The 8,293-nt window shown below is 39.2% G+C and overlaps 1 long non-coding RNA gene across 1 annotated transcript; it reads right to left on the reverse strand.

Moving 5' to 3' along the window:
* Window positions 1-3,098: 3,098 nt before the first annotated feature.
* LOC148224846 (uncharacterized) lies at window positions 3,099-4,585 on the reverse strand. The gene is made up of 2 exons (XR_015801973.1): window positions 4,337-4,585; window positions 3,099-3,889 (listed from the first exon to the last, which is right to left on the reverse strand). It is a non-coding gene; the product is annotated as an uncharacterized LOC148224846 (long non-coding RNA).
* Between the last annotated feature and the right edge of the window lie 3,708 nt (window positions 4,586-8,293).

The raw sequence follows: 8,293 nt of genomic DNA on the forward strand, positions 1-8,293 counted from the left end.
ACATCTTAACTTCTGTCATGGTAGAGGGCTGTGTTCTAACAAGCTGGTTGAAACTTATGCTTCAGCTTGCCATAGTATGTTTATTTAAAGGCTTAACAGCTTGCCATGGTTACACTTGATGTTATTATTAATAGGAAGTGTTTTGTTTTGACTCTCTTTCCTGCCTAATTTAGGGTCCTTTTTTACATCATGGCCATCCCCAGACATCTAAATGCACCTTCCTTTGATGCCTTTTGACACCTTCTGCAGTCACTGAAGTCTGTGTGACAAGGTAGGCAGCACAGGAATCACGACAGATAAAACATAGGCCAAAATGGTCATAGCGTCATAGCATCGGGCTGGCCTGATGTGAAATCTTCTATTTGGAACAATTTTTTACATATAAAAATATCCTTTAAACCTCAGTACTCTTTCTCTCCCCCAACAGAGACAGAAACTGGTAGAAAATCTTTCTGGAGAGTTCTACAGCGAAATTCAGGTTTCATCTGTCATTTCAGTTAGAAGAATATGATAGATGATTGCCTTAAAATGAAACTTTTTACAGAAAAATAAATTAAATGCCTACATGTATGTGAAGAAAGTAAAACCCACCCAAACCCTTTATATTTTACTGGAATTAAAATTCAGATGGAAGAATATGCCTGAACCAAAGCTAAGTTCTGTGAAGGTGAATAGCATGACTTTTCTTGACCTGAGTGAAGCTTCTGGGTCAGGATCTGCCTAACTTAGTTTACCCCAAAGAGGGCTATTTAATAGGTAGTTGATTGGTGTAACTAAATTCCAAAAACAAGTACAGTGACTGTGGTGGGCTGATGAATATAACTAAACTGCTGTTCTCTAAACAGTCACATAGCTAAATATCACTTAAGCAGCTTGGCTTAAATTACCTTGGAACAAGTTACTGTGAAAGGGAAATGAAAGCATATAAATGAGTCTGAGGCACTTGTATTCATTTGAGGAGAAGTGAGGGAAACAATTAAGATAAACCAGAAAATGGCAGGCCTGTCGAGCCATATGGCCCTTTCCTGTTCCTAACACTTCTTTTGTTTAACTTTTCCAAAGCAATTTTGTCACTATTACTACTGTGGTTGTTTCAGTTTTAAACATGTTTTCCTAGCATTCAATCTTTTCCCCAGCTGCCCTTGCCTAAAAAAAAAAAAAAAAAAAAAAAAAAAAAAGCTAGAAAGATCTTTAAGGTGCTCTTTGGCTCATGTTGCCTTTAAAACTTTGCACTGTATGCTCGTTTCTTTTTTTTTTTTTTTTTTTTTTTTTTCTGCCTGTTTTTCCCAGCTGTTGGGCACTCCTATGTTCTGCTATAGCAAAACAGATGCAGGCTACAGATCACATGGACTCCTTCAGTTGAATGAAAGCGGCTTTGGTCATTAATCCTGTCTATAGGCTCTTTGGCTTTTTTTTTTTAACAAGTGGGGTTTTTTTTTGTTTTTTCTTTTTTTTTTTTTTCTTATTCTAGCTTTTAATCACGGTTTTCAAAAAATTAAGAAACAAGTCTAAAAAAAAGTGTGAGAGATGGAGATCAAGCAGGCTGCTGCGAGCTTTGAAGCGTAAAAAATAAAGGAAAAAAAAGAAGCTTTTATTGTCAGGAAATGGCAAATACCTAGCTCAGTTTAACAATTCTGTCTGGCTGTAAGATAGGGAAGTAATGCCTTTGGCAGTACATAAACTCTTGTTTTCTTGCCCTTTGTCTTCCGGTGTAAAACACTGTTGAAAAAATCACCTGTCCATAGCAAAGTTAAACTCCTGGCTTTAACACAGTTGCATGGGAACTTTGGTTTATTAATGAATACAACATACCCTCTTTGATTTGAATGCTTTCAGAGCGCTGAAAAGATTCAAAAGGCATCGCTTCCTGCACCAGCGGCGTGCCTTTATCCATCTCAGTGGTTCACCCCTACCCAGCTGCTATATCTCATTAACAAGCGTTTGGCCATCGCAGCGAACTTCGCAGTGTTGACACTTGAAAGGCCCAGGCAGGCGCTGGCAGGCTATCAGCTATGGCAACAGGAAACTGCCCCAAGACAACACTGAGAAAACAGCAGCTGCTAAAGCCAAAAGCAAGAGAGGACAGGGAGAGCTAGGTGTTTCCAGGCTGCACTGTTTTCCATATGGGCTGTTAGTGCAGCAATGCCAAGGGAGGGAAGGAGAAGAAAGAGAAAAGAAAGGTCTAATAAGGAGGTTGATATAAGCTCGGTAGGCGCTGGGGCATTAAATACTTTTTTGTTACATTTTAATGGCTTCCTGAAGTCTATTTTCATGCAAATAAAAGCCTGTCTGTCTAAGGACTTCACAAAAGCCAGGCCTGGGGCCGATTCCCTGAGCTATCTCTGGCCTGAGGTGGCTGGAACCTGCCACCCTTTCCTAAGGGACGTGCTGTCCTTGTCCCCTGGCTTGCAGCACGTTCCCTCTGCAGACATGCCGGACACTTCACTCCCACCACTTGGCATCAGTGTACCCTGAACAGCCGTGGCTGCAGCCCTCAGCCCGAGCAAGCTCTGTTTCCCAAGTGCCACTGGAGTGCTGAAGACCAAGCCTGTTAGCCAAAGTGGGGCACCCTCTCTGCTGCTGCCCTGCCCCAGGCAGAGCGTGCTTTTCACCTGCTTTGTGTCACACAGAGAGCTCCAGAGCTTAGGGGGAGCCTGGGGGGGATCCTACAGGAGGCAGCACCGTGAGCGCCTTTGTCGCTGTACATTGGGACAGAGGAAGCTTGGTGTCAGCTGATGGCAAAGGGACGAATAAGTGAAGGAACATTGGAATGTGAGCATTGAAATTAGGATCTTTACTTAACCATATTGCGCTTCTACTTTACATATGAAAAAAATTTTACGAAGGGAAAATGAACCCTGGATGCAGTTTATCCTACCTCTTACTCTGTGCTTCCACTGGCATACGTGGTGCACCACGTTAACTACAGCTCATTCTGCAAACATTTGCAGCAAATCTTTAAGTAGCAATGGTCAAATTTATACAACAGTATTGAAAGAAGCAGCAGCAGAAAGCAAACTGACCTGAGCTCAAGAGTCACCACCACCACCACCACCACCTTAACATTTTCAATGGCCTGGAAAAAACCTCTCAAATAGTTTTAAGTTTTTAATAAGGATCAGTCTTTATTTTTCCAGTGGTTCAAATGTAGCACTAACCATTGCCATGTTTCTTCCTTTGGCTGCTTCAGGGGTTTTGCAGCTGTGAGAGGCTTAAGGGCGGATGTTTAGATAATTCAGGCTTGTATTTTACATTTACAGGTAGAAGTTGTATACACTATCACTATTACAGAAAATGGAAACTATTTTCTCAAGCCTCATGCACGTCAAGCTCTGTGGTTTATACTAAAAGTGGATTTTATAGCCTGTTGTGTACACTTCATGTTTCCTGTGCCAAGGAACCACAAGACAGAAAACCTGAAACCTGTGAAGTTTCCCTGCCTTCGACCTTGGTGTAGCATCGTCGCCGATGGTTTCCAGCACAGCAGCACACACTTCCAGTTCTGTAATCTGTGGTTTAGCTGCAGGGTGACTCAGGTAGTGATTCAGTAGGTGGCAAGCTTCCCTCTGTCAATATTGAACTCATGTTCCACTATCCAGGTACACAGCACTGTTTAAAAGACCAGCCTTCTTCTGGGGTACAAGAGAAATGCAGTGACCGATGACTGTCGCTCAAGATCCCGAGACACAAGTGGAAATATCAACTCTTGGGCACGTGCCAGCTTTCAGTTTGATGGAATACATTCTGCTTAAGTTTTCCTTTCTCATCCTTATGCTGGTTTGTAATCTTGTTCTTCCTGATGGCTTCTTTCCATGTGACAGAAGGCTGTATTCTTTATTATGGGAGATGATTGTTCTGGATCCAAGGGACATGGGATCGTGCTGGTATCCTGAGTAAAGCAGAAATAAATCATAGCAGGAATAATGTTAATCCTAATTATTAAAAGAGTTCACACATCCTTTGTTCAAAAGTGCAAGAATGTAGAGATATTTGAGATTAATCCTGGATTCTCACACAATATCTGTTGGTAAAAGAGCATGCATGTGAGAGAGTAAGTGCAAATGCCAGCTTACCATGCTGCTTATTATCACTGTACAGGCCACTGGGAAATAGCACTTAATTCTAAGAATGGCACTTTTCTAACAAGAGTTGTATGCTGCAAGAAATACATAAGATTCATACTGTTTCCATTTTATTTAACTACACTGTATTATTATTATTATTATTATTATTATTATTATTATTATTATTATTATTATTGTTATTATTATTATCATCTTACATTTCTGGTAAAATATTACACGTTGAAACTGATATTCCTAAAAACCTCCCATACCTCAGATATTTGCCAGTTGAGAAGTGGCTCCTGGCAGTTGAAATGAACAATGCTTGTTCTGTGGCTGGCACATCTCTGGAACAGAGCAGTCAGCTTGCATGCTTTCATGCCAGGAGGACGTGCATGTGCTTGCCTCAGTGTATAAATCTCTCTCTTTTGCTCATTTGTGCAGCTTCACAGGGTTTTGATTCCCTGCTCCTGCTCAGATATTTTCATGTTGTGGTATAAGTTATCTCTTGTTGCATAGATACAGCTTCTGCTCTCTTCTTGAGAAAGAATTGCAGTATTCCCCCTGTGACTTGCAAAACCATATCTAGAATATAGAGGGGTGTTTAATGATTTACTTGTCATATGTGTCATCCAAATAGGGAATTACTGGTCTGCTGAAAGAAAAAGTAGAGAATTTGGAGATACAGTATTATTTCCCCTGGGTGCTATGTTAAGACAATAAAACATTCATTGATATTGGAGTTGGTTCTCCAATGTCATGAAAAATAAAAACAACTTCAGGCCAAAGTAGGCTTATAGAAAAAAAAAAAGTAATTTCTGAGTCTATATTAAGAAGTACTTATTGCTGATTTTGAGAAGCAGCAGAATATATGACAGAATATATCCTGGCTCTAGAAGTGTAGAAAAAACCTGTGTATCAGTCCTGGTAGACAAAATCAGTGTTCTGACTTGCTCATCAAACAGCACTACTTTTAAATATAGGAAGACACATGAAGACAGACATATGAGAAGCAATTACCAGGTGAGAAGATCACCAAATAGATACTTATTGTATAACTGTGGTAAACTATGGCTATGTCAGAAGAAAAAAAAAAGAAAAAGCACTGCAAAATACAGAGCAAATCATCTATGCTCCTTTTAGGAAGTCAATTTCTTTCTTTTACTTTATGAATTAAAAGTCCTTTCCTTTATGAAATCCTACATACCTCAGATAACAGGAAACATTATGTATGCTGTTCAGACTAAAGTGATTAATTGTGATGTCCTGCAAGTATAGTGTCTCTCTTTTACCCCCTCACTGAATCTGAAAAAAAGTTCATCTGACCTTGCATGTTTAAAATGAAGGCGTAAATTAGTTCTTCCATATTCTAACTTTGATCCTTATCCAGAATTATTTTTACATATAGGAAGGTTAGGAGAAGATTAGAATTTCTAATTTTAAATTCTATCTCTCAAATTTTACCAGATTTTCAGGGACATGGAGTACACAAAACAAAACTGTGTACCCATCAAATAAAATTTATATTAATTTATTTTTGGAATGAGATTTTAAATATGAAGTTTTTCTCCTAGGCATTTTTTTTTCTCTTTCATAAACCTAGGGTAAGATAAAGCAACATATATATCTATATATCTATATATCTATATATCTATATATCTATATATCTATATATCTATATATCTATATATCTATATCTAAATGTTAACATTTCCTTAATTCCAAGAATTCTACTGGACATTTTTTAAGGAAATCCTCATCCCTCAAATGTCTTTTAAAGGAATTTAGTTTTGAGGTAGTATCTTGGCCATATAGATTGTCTAGAAGTTTTTTGGGTTTGTTTTTCCACATGAACATCTATGATTATTTCTGGTAGACAAAGCAGCTAAGCTCCAATCCACAGAGCCCACAGACATTTACACATTTTCCAGTTCATAAAACGTGCCATGAAAAAGAGCTCATTACAGGGACATTTATTTGAAAGATTTCTTGGTGTTCTGCTTCAAGAAATGATGGCTGATTTGAAATTGAGAAAAGTGCCATAAAATGGGTTTCTTCAGCTTGATCAGGTTCAGTGAAGATCGTAACGGACTGTAAAAGCCTGGATTCATTCAGTCTTGTGCCTTTCCAAAGCTCCTGTGAATGTTTTGTATCATTGCTGTCAGATGTGATTTTCTCTGCTGCTGCAGATGTGCACAACAGATTTACTGTTACAAGTAATAGATAGTAAATTCCTGACATAGAGGCATTTAGGGCCACTGCCAGATGTCTCATTTTAATAATACATTTGTATACCCTAGTTCCAGAGGGACAATTAAGCTGTGAACAATAAAGATAAAATCATTGGAGGACAGGTATTACCACTTTATTGTTGTAGTCAATCTATAGCGCTCAATAAAATGGATGAATTTAGTTTTGGTTTTGTGCTGTTACAACAGGATTACTATCACTTAGATCTCATTCAAAAAATAGTGGATAAGGACATGTCTTCATTACAGATATCTGCATGTGAAGAAGATGATCTGTTGCTCCAACTTTCCTCTGAGAGTTTGGATGCAGAATTATCTCCATCAAACTCCAGAATGCGTTAGGCAAATGGAGTCTCATTTCTATCCTCAGCAAATTAGAGATGTTGAGAGATCTGTCAGCTGGGTACTGACAATTTGTTATCTGTGCAATTGAATTGCCTGGGAAACAGTGTCCAGCCTTGTGAAGGGCTTATCTATTTGCTGCAGGTACAGGAAAACTGTGCAGGGAAGTTCCAATCATTGCCTGCTTTCTGGCTTTCCCGTGGGCAGAGTTTTGAACTAGTTTTGTTTAGCTGGTACAAATAACAAGGGTTATGTCCACAACTAAAAGGTATCTGGGAGTTGCTTAATGTAAAAGCCTAAATCACAAAGAGAAAGAGAGGGAGTGTGCAGGTCTAAATCATATCTTTACTTAAAATTAGTAGGATCATGAAGACATTGTTAAAAGGAACAGTAAAAAGCCCAAAGCATCAACTGTAACATTAGATGAGTCAAGATCTGACTTTTCCAGAAATTCAATATTGTTTGAATTGAATGAGAAATTCTGATATTGGTACTCATTGCTCTATGTTTGCCTCTGTGCCACTCTTCAAGATACACTATAGTTAGGTGTTAGTGTTAAGAGGCAGATGGATTATAAAAATCAGAACAGAGAAGAAATAAAAGGATTACTGGAGGAAGTCTTCTCTGAAAACTTGTTGGTTTACAGTGAATCTTACCTCACTTAAAGATGCCACAACTCTTTCCAGTCCACTCCTACACTTCGAAACCATTCAGCTTTGACTATTCCTTTCTCACAATGCCTAAATGAGCAGCTGCATGGGCCCACGCTGCTCTTGTCCTGGCTTGCAGGGGTCTGGAAAATGGTAACAAAATGTGGCTGTAGGCAGTGAATCATCTGGACTGCTGTATCCAGTGATGGCTGTTGTCTGAAATTGGCAGTCACAGAATATGGCAAAGGGCCTGTTCCTGTCTCCCATTTTTGGGGTCTTTCTATGGCTGAGTCAGTCCTTTAGAGTGGTGTCCTGTCTCTCTGGGCCACCTGGGTGATGCCCCCTGCTGAAGGTTAAGCAAGGTGGACAGTGTGCCCCATATTCATGTACTCCAGTACCTCTGGGATGCACATTAAGATCAGGAGTGGCCGTGTTCTATCCTCACATTTTGGGGGAAAAAACATTTGCAGAGGTGAGGAACGAACCTTTAAATCTTCCAGCACATTCATCAAACTACAGTGCAGGGGAAACAGGATGTAGGCCTGCATCTGCCTTCATTTTAAACACATCCCTTGTGATGCAGAAGAGACAAGGAAGTGGTATAAAAAAATACACTCTGGAACGGTTTGTATTTGAGGATGACATTTGGAGAATCCCTCTCTTTTCATAGTCACAGGAACATAGTTTAGTGTACATTATAGATTCCCACCATAGGGTCACCTTAAACTCTGGTTTGAAGGAAACATGCTTGACTACAATCAATCTGGATCACATACTTCAGTATATTCAATTTACAAGTGTCCTTCTTCAGACTAGCCTTCCTTTCCTAGTAAAAACGAGACAGCTTTAGACAGACAGTTTTAAGAATTATCCCGTGGGTACTGTTAAAGAGACCTATTCATAGATACTCATGTGTTAACCACGTGTGGCACTGACAGCAAGTACTCAGAACCTAATAGTGATGGGGTAATGAAAATAGGCAAAAACA

This window comes from Sturnus vulgaris, chromosome 2, assembly GCF_052056855.1.
Source record: "Sturnus vulgaris isolate bStuVul1 chromosome 2, bStuVul1.hap1, whole genome shotgun sequence".
NCBI lineage: Eukaryota > Metazoa > Chordata > Aves > Passeriformes > Sturnidae > Sturnus > Sturnus vulgaris.